The 19,370-nt window shown below is 38.4% G+C and overlaps 1 protein-coding gene across 1 annotated transcript in view; it reads right to left on the bottom strand.

Moving 5' to 3' along the window:
• LOC139742861 (dynein axonemal heavy chain 3-like) overlaps positions 1–19,370 on the bottom strand; it is a 94,161-nt gene that overhangs the window by 21,655 nt on the left and 53,136 nt on the right. The window lies entirely within an intron of this gene.

Below are 19,370 nucleotides of genomic sequence, written 5' to 3'. Positions count from 1 at the left end.
TATTATGTATCAAAAGGGCGTCTGCCATTTTAGACATGAAATAGTGCATGATAATCTCTTTTGGATAGTTATATCTCGACTGTGGTTTGTTTCATTCAACATATTACTTTTTTTTACTTTCAGATACGTGCATTCTCCCAACTGTCGGGGCAAGTTTTCAAATACGATGAGTATCTTATGCTTTGAATTGCACCATGTGCTCATCTTATGCAAGAGACAAACTTCCCTTTTCTTGTAATTGGTGGACATCGTAGTGTCAATAGAATATGAGAATAATAGTTACGTCAGGTTAGAGGGGCGTATCAATTTTGAACTTTGTGTTTGAAAGGCTATTGTCTTCTTAAAGACGGTTAATGATGTTGCTCAAATCGACTGGAGCACCACAAGGGCAATAGTGTCAGACACTCTTTACAACAATTCTCCTCCCGTCCGTATAAATGAATATGTCAATGTTAACTTAAGTTTGATAGTTCACCGCCTTACACTTGAACCTAATTTGGCCATTATGCTTCATGTTTTCTTCTTAAGATGTATAAATCCAACAATGTCGATCAAATTATAACACAGTTAGTCCTTAAGTTGTTGATGTCACTGACCATCCGAAGAGTGATGTGTATTGGAAGACGGGGTTTAAACTCTTGCTTGGTTTTGAATTGTTTTACCGCGTAAGTTGCAACATACGAACAGAGATTTTTACTGTAAAATGAGAAATGTTCGCGTGCATGATGATGTCTCGAATTTCCAGAGAACCAAAAGATTAGCATGCTAGTGGAAGTTCTTGCCTACACTATGATAATAATGCGTTTCATACCAGCAGCAATGAGAACATTTTCATGCCGTGGAGAAAATTGTCGGCTCTGGACGTGAAATTTTCAGGCTGCGAATCTCGTATTTCGCAGTGCCTTAATATCTATAAAAATCAGTAATCGCCCATGACCTATCGGGTGAAAGATTGATGAATCCATATTTAAATACATTATCGTGTTTGAGTCTTATCACAATTTCACGGTATTTCAATTGACTATCAGACTATTCCTGACATTATTCATAAGACAGGGGGAGACGCTTCGATACGAAATGCACCATTATCAATTAAGACTCGTTTTTCCAGGAGCTATATAAGGAAAACAGATATGAAACGCAATCAAGAATACTCTCTTTGACAGGATACTGTGAAAATATTAAGAATTTGTTTTGGCTCTTGTGTTTTTGCTTTTGCTTTTTTTTTGATGGGGGGGGGGGGGGGGGGGGGGGTGCGCTGTGGCACCATGGATAAGAATCAAAACTCCCAGACGTGTAGGACTTGGGTTCGATTCCCGCCCGCAGCGATTACGTCCTATCACGTCCAGTAACAACACTAGGGTAATAATGTCAGACACTCTTATAGCTTGGGAACTGGCAGCACCGAAGATTCTGGTCTAAATAGAAAAGAACGTTTTACAATTGTTATCATTATTACTTTTATTGTTATTATTATGATTTAAAGAGAAGTAGGATTTGTCGGGGCGATCTATAACGGGCCGTTAACGATCGATACGACACTGTACAGGCATGATTGAACCTGGAAACATTGAACTGCACTTTGCTTGAATACGAGTTCATTCTGAAGCAAATAGTTTTTACACAACAATAGATATGTAATGTACTCTCAAATGAATCCACCAATGATTGAAACAATCATCTCCCTGCATTCCTACGGATTCCCACTTATCAGTTAGTAGCCATTCCCTTGAATATTTCATTAACACTTTCAAAGTATCACGAAGAAGGCTATGGGCTGAATTCTCATCTCAATCAAAACTATTTCATGCTTTAACACCGTGAATATGCTTCTCTGCCCATGGAAAAAAATACGGGCAGTTTGTTAACATGTTGAACATGTTGTAGCACATTGATTGACGAAACTGGAATAATGAGGATGTACTTTTTACATGTCTGGATTAGTTTCTTGTTGATAGCAGCGGAATAGTATGCAATGAAAGCCAACTTATGGTTGATATGTTAGTTGCCGAGTCTAATATGATACAGTTTTATTGATTGTTACAACACATTCAAGCCCAGGTCGAAATTCCCATAGAAACCAGTAGAAACCAGTAGAGACCTTCTACTGGTTTCTAATGGTTTCCGGATTTGAGTGGTTTCTATGGGAATTTCCAGAGGGTTCCAGTAGGATTCCCATAGAGACCATTAGATTCAACTGGTCAAAAGACCAGAACAAACCAATAAAAACCAGTAGAGTCTACTGGTTTTCAAATGGAGTGTTAAATTCAAAGTTAGACCAGTAGAATCCAGAAGAAATCAGTACTGTTTAATGGTTTCAAGTGGAGAGGGAAACCTGTAGAGAACAGTACAAACCAGAAGAGTCGACTGGTTTCAAAACTGGGTTGAAAAAAGACAAGTCAGACCAGTAGAAACCAATACAAACCAGCATTTTTTAATACATGTTAAGACATTACTTGTTAACCAGTAAAAACCAACAGGTACCCGTGCAGCCTACTGGTTTGAAGATGGCTTTAAAAGAAGGGAAAACCAGTATGAACCAGTACAAACCAGTCACTTTTCTGCATGTATAAACAAGAATTAAATCAAACCAGTAGAAACCAACAGGTACCAGTAGTAATGGCTGGAAGAGGGTCATACAATTGTGATGAAGTAATACCAGCATAAACCAATAGAAACCAGAATATTCTACTGGCTTAAAATGGGGGTTTCGAAATATCAAGTCAAACCAGTGGTAACCAGTACAAACCAGTCAATCTCCTATACATGTAGAAACAAATAAGTCAAACCAGTAGAAACCAACAGGTACCTGTAGAAGTCTACTGGTTTGAAGAGGGTTGTAGAAGTGTGAAGTTATACCAGTAGAAACCGACAGAAACCAGTAGAATCCACTGGCTTTAAAATGGGGTGTCAAAATATCAAGTCAAACCAGCGGAAACCAGTACAAACCAGTCAATCTCCTATACATGTAAAACAAATAAGTCAAACCAGTAGAAACCAACAGGTACCTGTAGATAGTCTACTGGTTTGAAGAGAGTTGTAGAAGTGTGAAGTTATACCAGTAGAAACCGACAGAAACCAGTAGATTCCACTAGCTTGAAATGGGGTGTCAAAATATTAAGTCAAACCAGTGGTAACCAGTACAAACCAGTCAATCTCCTATACATGGAAAAACAAATAAGTCAAACCAGTAGAAACCAACAGGTACCTGTAGATAGTCTACTGGTTTGAAGAGGGTTGTAGAAGTGTGAAGTTATACCAGTAGAAACCGACAGAAACCAGTAGTTTCCACTGGCTTGAAATGGGGTGTCAAAATATTAAGTCAAACCAGTGGTAACCAGTACAAACCAGTCAATCTCCTATACATGTAAAACAAATAAGTCAAACCAGTAGAAACCAACAGGTACCTGTACCTGTAGATAGTCTACTGGTTTGAAGAGGGTTGTAGAAGTGTGAAGTTATACCAGTAGAAACCGACAGAAACCAGTAGATTCCACTGGCTTAAAATGGGTGTCAAAATATTAAGTCAAACCAGTGGTAACCAGTACAAACCAGTCAATCTCCTATACATGGAAAAACAAATAAGTCAAACCAGTAGAAACCAGCAGGTACCTGTAGATAGTCTACTGGTTTGAAGAGGGTTGTAGAAGTGTGAAGTTATACCAGTAGAAACCGTCAGAAACCAGTAGTTTCCACTGGCTTGAAATGGGGTGTCAAAATATTAAGTCAAACCAGTGGTAACCAGTACAAACCAGTCAATCTCCTATACATGGAAAATCAAATGACCAGTAGAAACCAACAGGTACTGTAGATAGTCTACTGGTAAGAAGAGGATTAGTAGAAGTGTGAAGTTATACCAGTAGAAAGTGACAGAAACCAGTAGATTCCACTAGCTTAAAATGGGGTGTCGAAATATCATGTCAAACCAGTGGTAACCAGTACAAACCAGTCATCTCCTATACATGTAAAAACAAACAAGTCAAACCAGTAGAAACCAACAGGTACCTGTAGATAGTCTACTGGTTTGAAGAGGGTTGTAGAAGTGTGGAGTTATACCAGTAGAAACCGACAGAAACCAGTAGATTCCACTGGCTTGAAATGGGATGTAAAAATATCAAGTCAAACCAGCGGAAACCAACGAGTACCTGTGGAGTCTACTGGTTTGAAGAGGGTTGTAAACTTGTGAAGTAATACTAGTAGAAACCGACAGAAATCAGTAGATTCTACTGGTTTAAAATAGGGTGTCAAAATACTTCTAACAAGTCAAACCAGTAGAAACCAACCGAGTGCCTGCAGAAACCAATAGAAACCGGTGGATTCTACTGGAAGTTGACAAACAACAGAACGTCGTTACAATGAACAACTTTTACGGAAAATTTTGTTAATTTTGTTATCATGTGGATATTAACAATTGCAAAAAAAAATATGTCATATATTTTGAAATAAAATTATACTTATGTAATTGTTATAACCTAATTGTCTTTAATCTCGTTATGCTCATCAGTAAATCCCTGGGTCTTAAACGGCAACATGACGTCATACTACCGCGCAGCTAGCCGTTATGCAAACGAGCTACTTTTGGCGGGCAGCGCAATCCGCCGTCCGCTCCCCAGCCCTGCGCTGGCTGGCTGGCCGGCCGGCCGCCACCGCATTCATATTTGAGCTGTACGTCGGTACTGCGCTGTCGTACACACATCAACGCACCCATCGCAATCTGTTCAACTCTGTCATCCAGCAGCCAATTATACCGAGAAAACTCCACTTACGATTGCATTTGTGTTTCGGAATGAGAATCTTCAATGAGCTCAGGAATCTAAGGTTTAGTTAGCGGTAAACATTGACGTTTTATTTCATTTGAGAGTGACTTTGATGTCGAGTTTGCTTCCAGGCCGTATTCAACCATAGCTGATCATACTAGGTGACGATCGGAATCGAAGCTGTACGTTTGAACGCTACGTTTTTTTCGGTGTACTAGTACGCCCTACGGTATGTTTCAGAAATGTCGTACACCATACTACATGTATGTGCAAACGATTTGAAATGTGCAAGCTAGTGACATCGTGAAAATTGACGAAACAATCCACTGTGAATCCAAACTGTATCTGGTACTACCGTTGTGGTGGTGGTACGTGTCGGAGACTGACAATGCCCGATAATGGACTGTGAGACACTGGAACAGCTACAGCCACAGTACGCAGTAGGTTCACAGATATGCATAGCCATGCTGTACTCGTCTGCAGTGCAAGTGTATGAGGAACCCGACTGAGACAAACCGAGCACCAGTGTTGGCCAGTTAGTGAGTGTTTTGCCTTAGACCTCTTGTTAGCCTAGATTTAAAGTATTATTAACGCTAACTACAAAGTTGGATTTAAGTTAGCTCTTTATCACTCAATATCAGTTTGTGTGCCATGATGGAAACATTCTGTTTGCCACATTAGACACCAACAAAATAGTGATGATTTGAGAATACATGTACATTCAGTTTTTCTCATCTAAGCGAAACATTCTGTTTGCCACATTAGACACCAACAAAATAGTGATGATTTGAGAATACATGTACAGCTATGTATTTAACTTGTAGGTTTATGTTGAATCGTATTTTGGACATGCAGTGAGCAAAGTTGTAGAAAAAAATGCCAAGCTTTGCTTTCATGTGTGTGTGTAAATTGTATGACAAATCTGTGACCATTTAAGCGTACAAAAAGCCAGTATATAACAACAGTTCGTAGGGAACACCGCTTGCTAGTCAATCACCAAGTAAAATACAGGCTATACAGTATGTACCGGTTACCCGGTACATTGTAAGTGAGAGAAATGGAATTGCCAGAAACACTGTCTACCCTGTGCTAGTGATTTATCAATCGGTGGGGGCGGGTTTGTGCATTGAGCAGAATATGTGAAGTTAACTATAACACGCCCTTGACAGAGTCAGGCGTGGAAACGTAACATATGTTGTACATTAATCATACATGTACTGTATGTATAAAGAGTTCAAACTGAAACACTACTTGACCATAATGATATGATTGTTGAATGTTGATCTCCAATGAAGAAGAAAAATGTGCTGATTTTTTAAACAAATGTTCTCAATTTGGCAAGATTTACGTACAACGTGTAGTACAATATATCACTTTAACATCAAACATTGAAAATTGATTGATTACTCAAAGTTCTCTTTCTGTTTGTTTTATCTTTAAGTATTAGGAGACGATGAAGACTAGAGGAAGCCAGCTAAGATCGACTTGCGGAGCTCCGCTATGCCACGTACCTGGTATTTTGACTGCCACGAGTGGGCCCTACATCTTCCCTTGCCTTCTTCAGAGAATGATGACCTCACTGAGAGTTTGGGCCTTCAGCATTTTGAAATCGTCATACAAGCACCAGATGGGCCCAACCACGGAGGCCTGGCCAAATATTTGCTCTTACAAAAAGTGTATGTTGTCAGCTTGTCATTTCAGGAAAATTTCAAGATATTTTCACACTAGTGAAAGAATTATGTGAGCGAAAGAAATGTAAAACTGAGAGAACCATCATATTCAGCCAGACTCATCATCATCAGTGCAGAGATTTGTTAGCGACAATGTACTTTAAAGATTGACTGGAGGAAAAGGAGTGTCACTATGTCCTGTGTTATTCCATCACTGGTGACAGCTTAAATGAGGAAATACTTGAACAGTACCGTAATGTACAATGTACAAGTTTAGTACATACATGTATGTCAGAACCAGATGACTGGGCTTGGGTGATCTTCTGTGCTACAGTGTATCTTTACATTCATGATGGGTACAAGTATAAACTGCAAGAAAGTCAGCATATACTTAGTTCATGTACAGTATTTTATCATTTTGCACAAGAGAGTTGCTGTGCTGGTCGAGGAGGGGAAGATTCCTGCACTGTACTGATGGCAAAGGATTAGGTGAGGACTAACTTGGACAATAACACAGTATAGCTGTACTTGCTATCGGATAAAAAGACTAACGGGTGTGAGCTTGAAGTGCAAAACCTTCCGCGTCCATGCTGTGTTGTTTGTGCTCAAAGTTGTGTAATTGAATCATGCAAAGGTGTACATTGTATTTTTTTCTTTTTTATTTTAAATGGTCAAATGGGTAATGTTCAGTTTGATGCATTTTCTTTCTTTTTTTTTTAAATTAAATTAGTGTAACCTTGCAACTTGCAGACCTGCCAGTTTGCAAATGATAATGATTTTATCAGGTCCCAGGTGAAGACTCTGGACTTACTGTGAAAAATCTATGACTACTATTAGACATTAAACCTCACAGATTGTGCATACCACTTTCCAGCTGACAGAACAAGGACCTATTATAGAAAGAAACTAGCCCAACCAAATGCTGTGTGCAGCAAAGGGACAGGGCTGTGTATAATTACAATATAGTAAGAAAGGTGATATGCACTCAAACAGGTAATTACAAGTGAATCGTGGTATTTAGGTCCTTGACATAATGAGGTTCTCTTATGTTTTTGAAAGGCTGTTAACTAACATAAAATGAGCTGCCAAGCATGCGTGAGCATTTTCGTAATTGAAATCTATTCTGTAAACTTACATTCAGATGTGACTATGAATTTGTTTATTTGTTTATTTTCCTCTTCTTTTTTTTTTTACTCATTGCCTCTTACCTACAATATCCAATCCCATTTTGGTGCCGCTTTTTTAAACTCTATCTATGATCGATGCTGTTAGTGTTATCTGTGTATGTACCGTAGATGTATGTACCTGGATGATGCCAGCAAGACAGCATGGTTTATTTTACATACATAATTATGAATATCTATTCTTTGCCAACCACCAATGCTGTATTTTGTTTTGTCAAGTGAAGTTTTGTTTGTCATGCCATCAGTTTAATATCTTTATTATTAAGTTTGTTTGTGTACGTATGAGTTTTGCATCCTTTCAGATGAACATTTTCTATGATTAGGGTAATCATCTTTAAGTTATCGCTTTAACAAACAAATGGGGCATATGGAAAGTGCTCAATGACAGGAATGTAAACCTTGTATTTTTGATGTAATACAAATTTACATGTTTTTTTTTTTTTCAAATACCTGTCGAGGCCTTATTTGTCTTTCAAAAACAAAAATTCCTGTCACATAATCAGTTGAACGAATTTGTTAACTGAAATAAAAATTATTTGGCTTGGCAAAACAACATGGTGAAAAAAAAAAGTAATCTGAATAATGATTACTTTGAAATGTAATGTACTCATGTAATATGATTATCATCCATTGACCTGTAATAAAATTTCCTCAACTTAAGACTGTATTTACTCCAGACTTACAGTGTGTGATAGAAGTCTCATGTTTTGATTAATGTATGCATACAAATGCAGTGTGAATTTGTGTGGCATGTGTTGTGTACATGTATGCATTCTTAATTTTGAACATTCAGGTATGTCTCATTCAGTCGAAAATTGGTTAGTACTGTACATTAGTTGATGTCTGGTGGCACCATTACAAGTAGGTTTTTTGTTTGTTTGTTTGTTTTTGCTGATTTGAAGAAGAATTTGTACTACTAGTGCACAACCATTATATTGGACATGGTTCTATGGAAACTTTTTTGCAATGTATCAAAAAAGTAAAAAATCAGGTCCTTAAATTACCTGTATTTACAACTGTACTACATTTACAATGTTCTTTCTTGCATTGTTGAGCTGTAACAACATATTAATGTAACAAAAAGAAAACTGTCGGTCCTGAAGATGTCGTTATAATGGGAGTCACTTGAAGTGCAAGTTCTTCTTCCAAATGCATTGGTACATGCTGTTACTGGTTCAGTAGGAATTTCTTCTGGTTTCTACTGGGGCCAGTACAACATCTACTGGTATTCTGTTGGTTTCTTCTGGTTTCAGTAAGGAATCTACTGGCATTCTTCTGGTTCCAGTAGAAATTCCTACTGGTTTCTACTGGTTCCAGTAAGAAATCCTGCTGGTTTCTACTGGTTCCAGTAAGAAATCCTGCTGGTTTCTACTGGTTCCAGAAGAAATCCTGCTGGTTTCTACTGGTTCCAGTAAGAAATCCTGCTGGTTTCTACTGGTTCCAGTAGGAAATCATGCTGGTTTCTACTGGTTCCAGTAAGAAATTCAGCTGGTTTCTACTGGTTCCAGAAAGAAATCCTGCTGGTTTCTACTGGTTCCAGAAAGAAATCCTGCTGGTTTCTACTGGTTCCAGTAAGAAATCCTGCTGGTTTCTACTGGTTCCAGTAAGAAATCCTGTTGGTTTCTACTGGTTTTCTACTGGTTTTGTTAAGATTTCTACTGGTTTTGTTGAGATTTCTACTGGTTCCAGTAAGAAATCCTGCTGGTTTCTACTGGTTTTGTTAAGATTTCTACTGGTTTTGTTGAGATTTCTACTGGTTTTGTTGAGATTTCTACTGGTTCCAGTAAAAAAATCCTGCTGGTTTCTACTGGTTTTGTTAAGATTTCTACTGGTTTTGTTGAGATTTCTACTGGTTTTGTCGAGATTTCTACTGGTTTTGGTGAGATTTCTACTGGTTCCAGTAAAAAAATCCTGCTGGTTTCTACTGGTTTTCTACTGGTTTTGTTAAGATTTCTACTGGTTTTGTTGAGATTTCTACTGGTTTCATTGAGAGTTTTCATTGGTCTTCACTGGATTCTACTGGTTTAAATCAAGCATTTCTACTGGTTTCTACTGGTTCCAATAAGAATTCTTACTGGTCTGCTACTGGTTCCAGTACAAATTTCCTACTGGTTTTCTACTGGTTTTATTTCACTTTCCATATTGAAACCGGTAGAAAATCGGTCTCCACTGAACCCGTACAAACCAGTAGAATTCTACTGGTTTTAGCTCTACTGGTTTCTATGGGAATTTCGACCTGGGAGAAATAAGGACTTACATGTACTCTTTGATTATCATAATTTTGCGATTTCCGTCTTTAACGTTAACTTTCAATATTCTATTATGTATTAAAACGGCGTCGGCAATTTTAGACATGAAATCGTGCATGATAATCTCCTTTGGATAGTTTATATCGACTATTGTTTGTTTCATTCAACATTCACTTTGTATTATCATTTTTTTTCACCTTCAGATACGTGCATTCTTTCAACTGTCGGGGCAAGTTTCCAAATACGATTGAGTATCTTATGCGTTCAATTACACCATATGCCCATTTTATGCAAGAGCCGAACTTCCCTTTTCTTGTACTTGGTGGACATCGAAGTGTAAATAGAATTATGAGAATAATAGTTATTTCAGGTTAGAGGGGCGCATCAATTTTGAAATTTGTGTTTGAAGGGCTATTGTTTTCTTAAAGACGGTTAATGATGTTGCTCAAATCGACTGGAGCAAGCAATCTTATGATGCATGCTCGGATCTATAAAGGCTTAATGGTCTGATGCTACTACATTCCCAGTAAAAAGAGACGGGACGAAAAAGACATCAGTGGTACACAGGATGTGGTTGCCTCGGCGACGCTTTCTATTGTCGGGATGGGGATAAAGATGATGGAGGTCCTTTTGTAACGTGAAATGTTGAGCGCGTGGCTATCTTAATCTCCTGAAAGTAGCTAGATAGTAGAAGTCCATTCAAAAAGAAACTATACCGCGTTCTATTGAAGTGTATATCCGAGAAAGCTATTCTCGCTGTGTTGAATACAGGCTGGCACAGCTGACAGCGGTATTCAAACTTTTGCTGATCACTTGATGATTTGACGATTACATGTAATAGAATATTTTAAATGAACCCTTGGGAGTGTGACGGAATTTCGAATACGATACTAACAATCCGTAGATGAATAAGTTTGACAATTATTTACTACCTTATACTTGAACCTAATTTGGCGATTATGCTTCACCTTTTCTTCGTAAGATGTATAAATCCAACAATGTCGATCAAATTATAAGACAGTTAGTCCTTAAGTTGTTGATGTCACTGACCATCCGAAGAGTGATGTGTATTGGAAGACGAGGTTTAAACTCTTGCTTGGTTTTGAATTGTTTTACCGCGTAAGTTGCAACAAACGAACAGAGGTTCTTACTCTAAAACGAGAAATGTTCGCGTGCATGATAATGTCGCGAATTTCCCGAGAACCAAGAGATTAGCATGCACGTGGAAGTCCTTGCCTACACTTTATGCATTTCGCGGCAATAAGCAAAGTTTTCATGCCGCGGAGAAAATTGTCGGCTCCGGTCGTGAAATTTTCAGGCTGCGAATCAGTCGTATTTCTCATTTCACACAAATTTGTTTTGTGGGGGGGGGGGGTGTCGGGGGCAAGGGTCCTGTGGTACCATGGATAAGAATTACGACTCGAAGTCGAAGGACTCGGGTTCGAATCTCGCCAAGCGATTAGGTCCTTTATATGTCCTTTAGCAAAGCTAGGGTAATAATATCAGGCCCTCTGAAATCTGCGGCCCTGACAGCACCAAAGAGGCTTCTCTAAATACAGAGAATTCGTTTTTGCAATTACTGCATATTATCATATTATTATTACTATTATCATTTCATTGTTATTAATATGATTTAAAGAGAAGTCTGATTTAAAATGGCTAAGATATCGAAAAGCAATTTCTATAAAAGAATGTACCCCCTTTTACAAGGATCGCTTTTTTGACTTTGATTTTGGATACCCCAGCCATTTCTGTCTAGATCTTCATCAAGTAAACTCAGAAATGTGTGATCTATAACGTTTCATTAACTCTTTCAAAGTATCTCGAGAAAGACTAATAGCTGAATCCTCATCTCAGCCAATACTTTTTCATGCTTAACACCGTGAATAGGCTTCTCTGCCCATCGAAAAAAAAAATGCGGGCAGTTCATTAACAAGTCATGTAGAACATGTTGTAGCACATTGATTACACGAAACTGGAATACTGAGGCTGTAATTTTTACATGTTTGGATTAGTTTTCTTTTTGATAGCAGCGGAATAGTATGCAATGAACGTAATGAAAGTCAATTATGGTTGATACATAGTTACCGAGTCTAATATGATACACTGTTATTGCAACACGTGTAAGAAAATAAAGGACTAACATGTACTCTTTGATTATCATAATTCTGCGATTTCCGTCTTTAACGTTAACTTTCAATACTCTATTATGTATCAAAAGGGCGTCTGCCATTTTAGACATTAAATCGTGCATGATTATCTCTTTTGGATAATTTATCTCGACTAGGGTTTGTTCCCTTCAACTTATTACTTTTTTTTTACTTTCAGATACGTGCATTCTCCCAACTGTCGGGGCAAGTTTTCAAATACGATTGAGTATCTTATGCTTTTGATTTCACCATTTGCCCATTTTATGCAAGAGCCAAACTTCCCTTTTCTTGTACTTGGTGGACATCGTAGTGTCAATAGAATTATTAGAATAATGGTTACGTCAGGTTAGAGGGGCGCATCAATTTTGAACTTTGTGTTTGAAAGGCTATTGTCTTCTTAAAGACGGTTAATGATGTTGCTCAAATCGACTGGAGCAAGCAATCTTATGATGCATGCTCGGATCTATAAAGGCTTAATGGTCTGATGCTACTACATTCCCAGTAAAAAGAGACGGGACGAAAAAGACATCAGTGGTACACAGGATGTGGTTGCCTCGGCGACGCTTTCTATTGTCGGGATGGGGATAAAGATGATGGAGGTCCTTTTGTAACGTGAAATGTTGAGCGCGTGGCTATCTTAATCTCCTGAAAGTAGCTAGATAGTAAGTCCATTCAAAAAGAGACTGCCGCATTCTATTGAACTGTATATCCGAGAAAGCTATTCTTTGTGTTGACGACACTCAACCAAGAATACTCTTTTTGACAGGATACTTTTAAAATATCAAGAATTGCAAATCTTCACTATTGCAGAGATGAACCATATGAACGGTTTTATGCCAATTCGCATATTTTTGTTTTTGGTATTTTATTTCTGATGGGGTGGGGGGGGGGGGGGGGGGGGGGGGTGATGGGGGCACTGTGGCACCAAGACCCGAATTCGATCCCCGCACAGCGATTACGTCCTATTTCGTCCTATGGCAACGATAGGGCAATAATGTCAGGCACTCTGATCAGTGGCGGATCCGGAGGGGGCGCAACCGGCGCACGCCCCCTTTATTTTTCATAAAAAAACAAAAGAAATAAAAAGAAAAGCAATGAAATGAAACCCGGAAGTGGCACCAGAAATATAAGTCACCCCCCTTTACAGAATTCCTGGATCCACCCCTGCTGATTGCTATAGCACTGACAGCACCGAAGAGTCTACATGTTTAATAGAGAAGACCTTTTTACATTTATTATCATTTTTATTGTTAATGTTATCATAATGATTAAGAAAAATAAGAATTACATAGATATCCCACACGACAGAGTGATATGTTTCTTATACCGAAAATCAGGTTACGATTATTACATAATACTTTTATTTACAGTGGCCCCAAATTATGGAATTCTTTAGATTGCAAATTACGACGAACTGCTGGTGGCGTACATTCAAACGTAAGCTTCAAAATATAAACGTTTTTCGCAGTATTCTGGTGATAATACGAAATAACTTGATTTAGCTGATGATTTGAAATGATGGATATTGATATAGATTATTCAGCATGATTGTAGAGCAGGTCTAAACATGGCTTTATTTTACTATTTTCTTTCATTATTCTGTCCTCTTGCAGCTGCAGGTACAATCGTTTATATAGCTGTCTCTATGACGGTCTTAAGTTGGTGATTTCTCCTCTTCCTCTTTCTCATTCTCTTCTCCTTGTTCCGTGTGTGAGAGTGCACGCACGCTTGTCCAGGTGTACATGCGCGTGCAGTGTGTGTGTGTGTGAGTGCTGTGTTGATGTTCTTTCAGGGAACCTAATCCTACAAGCATCTGCTCCTATGTAGGGTCCCTTCACACACAAGTTTATCTATCCGTCATGAACGACTACCTTTGAGAATAAATTTCAATTGATTTGTTCTATATGTAAATACATATACTGAACTCATAACTTATAATTGATGTGTCACTTTACATTGTCATTGACGGATGTCAATACTAACAGTTTCTTTTCGATAGCAGCGGAATGTAGTATGTAATGAAAGCTGACTAATGTATGAGTTTTTATACGATACACTGCCATTGATTATTGTAAATCGCTTAAAGAAACAAGGATTTACATGATTGTAATCTTTGATTACCATAATTTTGCGATTTTCGTCGTTAACGTTAACTTTCAATATATCTATTAATATGTATTAAAACGGCGTGGGCCATTCTAGCTATGAAACAGAGTATCATAATTTATGGTGCTTAGATATTCTCGACAATGGTTTGTTTCATTAAACATATCAAAATTGTTTTACTTTTAATTACATACATTCTATCAAATTTTGGGGCAAGTTTACAATGTGAATGAGTGTCTTATGCTTTGAATATTTGCACCATGTGGCCATTTTTATGCAAGAGCAAAACTCTTCTTTTCTTGTACTTGGTAGACACCATACGTCTATAGAATATGAGAATAATAGTTACTTCACGCTAGAGGGGCGTATCAATTTTGAACTTCGTGTTTGAAAGGCTTTTGTCATCTTAAAGACGACTAATGATGTAGCTCAAATCGACTGGAGCAAGCCCTCTTACGATGCATGCTCGGATCTATAAAGACTTTATGGTCTACTGCTCCGATATTCCCAAAAGAGACGGGACGAAAAAACATCAGTACACATGGATGTGGTTGCTTAGGCGACGCTTTGTATTGTCGGGATGGGGATAAAGATGACAGAGGTCCTTTTATAACGTTAAATGTTGAGTGCGTGGCAATTTTAATCTCCCGAAAGTAGGTAGATAGTAGAAGTCCATTCAAAAGGAAACTGCCGCGTTCTATTGAACTGTATATCCGAGTAAGCTGTTCTTGCTGTGTTGACTTAAGCTGACACAGCTGACAGCAGTATTCTTACTGTTGCTGATCACTTGTTGATTTGACGATTATTATACCTTTTACGAGAAAAAAAATAGCAAACAAACAAAGCAAAGCAAAAACAAAAAACGAACGAATGTTGCTAGCCAAATAACTGAACAGTTCGTAAACTGAAGTTCCTTCAAACTTTTAAAGATTAATACCCGTTCAGTTTTCATGAACGTGAAATTGTCAGGATTTTGCTGTCTAACTGGGTAATGGCTGCATCACAAACTTGCAGTGAATTTGTCTCGGCAGACAAGATCTTTCATATATTTCTGTGATTTAGTTTTTAATCAAGTGATTAATCAATCCCTTTCTACAGTTCAGTAATCATATTTCACCACTGTTCGATATTTCTACTATGGGTCCAAAGAAAGGCTATAGAAGCATGATGTGTTGCTTTAATATATAATCATGATCTTCGCGTTGATTCCTTAAAGGGATGGTACAGTATTGGTGGAGATGAAAATTGGGCTATTACTTTTTGTGAGATACCAAGAAAACGCTTATGAAATAGTACAGAGCATACCATTTTAAGAGGAATTCAAAGTTTATATGATGAAAATCGGGTTTAGAATAGCTGAAACATCCAAGAACAAAGTAAAACAAAACGATCGTAATAAAATGTGGGTCCCACACTTTATTAGGATCACTCTGTTTTGGATATCTCAGCCATTTCAAAATCAATTTTCATCAAATAAATGTTGAAATCCTCATGGAATTACATGCTCCATCATATTTCATAAGAGGTTTCTCAATATGTCACCAAAAAATGATAAAAACCTGAAGTTAAGTCTCAACCAAAACTATATGATCCCTTTAAACTCAACTAACGAGCTAGTTCCTTGATCGATATTTCCAGGCTATCTATACACGCTGTTTATTCCAGTGCGCGCATTCTTTCGTCTGGCACCTGGGATCTGGCACCTGGTTTTGTGGCAATTTCCACGGAGGGAGAGGGGGTGGGGTGTCAAATTTCTCGTAAGAGTAAGACCAGAGACTGCATACACAATATTTTCGTTTCCCATTTGTTGGTAATGAACATTTAGATTTAACTTTACGAAGGTTGCTAACACCTGGTTCTTGTTGTGATCGAGGTGTATGTATTTTTTTTTCATCATTCATGGGCCGGATGGGAAAGAAGAGGTTTGCTCAGCAAGCTGTCTTTTACACCAGCATCAGTAATTATCATCACCATCACGAGGCTTGATTCCAGCGTGCTCGCTTGCCGTGTTCTACATTGTATCATTTTCTTTTGCAGTAACTGAAACGTGTTTGTATTACTGGCATGACATACTGAATATTATTACATGTCCCAGGAATCCACCTTCCTGCTTGATATACTTTGCAATTCGTTTGCTTTGTACAGCAGGCGACGGTTTTTTTTTTGTATTTCCTCTTTCTCTCTCTCTATCTATCTATCTACTGTCACGATGATGATAGTCGTGTATTGAATGTTATAGGATATTACTAAGTGATCTGAATAGCAATTGCTACTGCTGGCATAAGTTAACTGAACAGATTTTCCTTCTTCTGATTTCACCTCTCCCTCATTTCTCACTCTTGTTTGCCCCCTCCCATGAATGATGAAAACAACAACAACAACAACAACGACGACGACGACGACGACGACAACGACGACGACAACAACAACAACAGGTTTAACCGCACAACATATCAGATAAATGCGTTCTGGCAACCAATAGATTAGTCCAGATACTGGACGATTTCAATTGTCCGCATTCCCCGCACTAACACACGCATGCACATGCATGCACCCACACAATGCGCCCAACCGCTGGTTGCGACACTCCACCAATGGGAACTCCCGAAAAAAAAATCAGGAAGGGTGATCTTGTGTAGTGTACATACAGACACCATCAACGTACGTCCGTACGAATACAGTCAAGGAAGTGGACTACCAATAGACCTACATGACACGCCTCTTTAGGTAAATGGCCACAACAAATCATAAGAGAAAATAATGGCGGGGGAATAAACAAAGACAACATTTCTGGTGTAAATTTCTACGAAACCAGGTGGCAGACAAAAACAGGTTAAAAGCAGTTTGTAAATCACCTGGGAACACCGACCGAACGGCATAATTCTATTAAAATGTCGCCTTATCTTTACAATAAAAAAACACGTTGAACAGTATAGGTGTATTACACATTAATGTTAACACTAAAACAAAACAAAGGGGTTATTCGTCGCTTCATGCTAACAATCGAATCACGTGTCAAAAAATAATATAAAAAGGTCTCGAATGCAGAGGAAAATATCGCTTTCCTAGATGCCGCTGCAACAAGCTGAAGTTTATAGTGTAAGAACTATACCTACCCAACAGTAGGCCTACATATCATAGCAACATAAATTTGAAACTTCTTTCGATCTCACACTCATAAAATCTGCGTACCACTGCGTGTGAAAATTAAAATGAACATCACCGACATATCAACTGAGAAGTTCCTCTAGAAACTTCTTTCTGACTTGGCGATCATCATACAGTAAAAGACGTGACTATCATTTTATTTACAAGTATCGAATGTAAACCGTTTACCGTAAACGAAAAATACTATACAGAGTGGCTTCTCCGTTTATTGTCTTTGCCGAAACCATATGGAGCTAAGTACGAAACCAAACAACACGCACACAAGGATGGCACGTTTCACTGAACTTGACACCACGTGTTTCGCACTTCGGCACATTGCGCGAAATGTAGCGATTACATACTTGTTGCGGACTTACTGACTTTGGTCAAGGAGTGAAAATGGAATACATTAATAAAATATTGTAATATTGAAATACCGACATCATGAAAATGTTTGAAAACAACAAATGATTATGGAGTACAGAAATGAAAATACCAAACAAAGATTTTCATTCGGAAGCTCTCCAGAACAGATGAAAGCGTCTCCCCTTGTATGGCACTAAAAGTTTCCCCCAATAAGCTGAGGTTAGTGAGGTATACACCAGGGCTCGACACTATTAACGGTGGCCCGGTGGACCGGGGCCACCAAAAAAAGTCGGATGGTTGCCTTTACTATTGGAAATGGACAGCGGAAACAGTCGACTCTGTAAGACGCTAAATGTCGGATGTTTGCTTTTAATTTTGGAAATGAATAACGGTAATATTCGACTCCGTATGATACCAAAATAAATGTCGGATGTTTTCTTATACTTTTGGGTTTAAATAACGGTAAGATTCAGCTCCGTGCTGTGCTAAAATTAATGTCAGACATTTGATTTTGCGTCCGGAAATGGATAACAATAATATTCGACTCCGTACGATGATGAACGATGATGAAATAAATATCGCATGTTTGCTTTGACGTTCAGAAATGACTGCTAATAATTTACAACTCCGTATGATGATAAAATAAATGCCGGATATTTGCTTTTACGTTCGAAAGTAAATAGCAATAACATTCAGCTCCGAAAGATACTATGATATTAATGTCGGATATTTGCTTTGACCGTCGGAAATGAATAACAATGATATTCAACTCCGCATTGTACGATGATAGAATAAATGCCTGATATTTGCTTTCAAGCCCTGGACTTGCGGAAAGATATGATAATGTATGTTCGCCACTTTTTTTTTCATGATTCATTCTAGAATTTCAGGAGTCTGATAGCCATCGGATCTCATTACGATGTTTTTGTATTGTTTACAGACAAGTATGGCAAACATAAGAGCAAGCCTTCATAGAAGATGAATTACCCCGGTGGCATCATTGAACGACAATTCAGGTTCAATGGGCAATCGTCGGGACCACTCGCGACGTTAGAAAAAAATAAAAACCTCAGTATCGAGCGGCAATTTAAGTTGAATGAGCAATCGTCGGGACGATTTGCGACGTTTGAAACTCATACCAAACGGTGATTTAGGTTTAATGGGCAAGCCTAGGGACGATGTGCGACGCTTTAGCAATTACCAAACGAATATATGACCAGTGATTCAAGTTGAATGGACAATCGTCGGGACGATAAGTGCGACGTTTGAACAATTATGGATTAACAAACTCGCCACAGAACGGTGATTTAAATTCAATGGTCAATCGTCGGGACGATGTGCGACGCGAAGCCATCACCAAATCCCTTCACAAAACAGTGAGTCAAGTTGAATACGCAATCGTCGGGGACGATGTGCGACGTTTGAACAATCATTGAAACGCCTCGCCGATCAACAAAAGATCTCCTTAATTGATTAACCGCGACGAAAAGAGACGTCTTCGTTCCGACTCGTCGGGACCATCTATTGTTGACTTTTTTAATGAGCGAAAAAGAGCGCAGTAATGAGCACATTAGGCCAAAAATTTAGATCGTTGGGGACGATTGGCGACGATCTTTTGTCTCATATCGTCGCGACGAAGATATCTCTCTAACATAGTTTTTCTCTTGTGCCTAAGTACATTGATACTGTGGCTATAATGTTCTTTAGAATGAGAGAGTGAGGGTGAGTCCAAGGGTCTCTC

The sequence above is a fragment of the Diadema antillarum genome, unplaced genomic scaffold, assembly GCF_040938485.1.
Source record: "Diadema antillarum isolate AM-2024a unplaced genomic scaffold, OU_Dant_1.0 seq00001028_RagTag, whole genome shotgun sequence".
Classification (NCBI taxonomy): domain Eukaryota; kingdom Metazoa; phylum Echinodermata; class Echinoidea; order Diadematoida; family Diadematidae; genus Diadema; species Diadema antillarum.
This window is presented reverse-complemented; position numbering and strand designations above follow the sequence as displayed.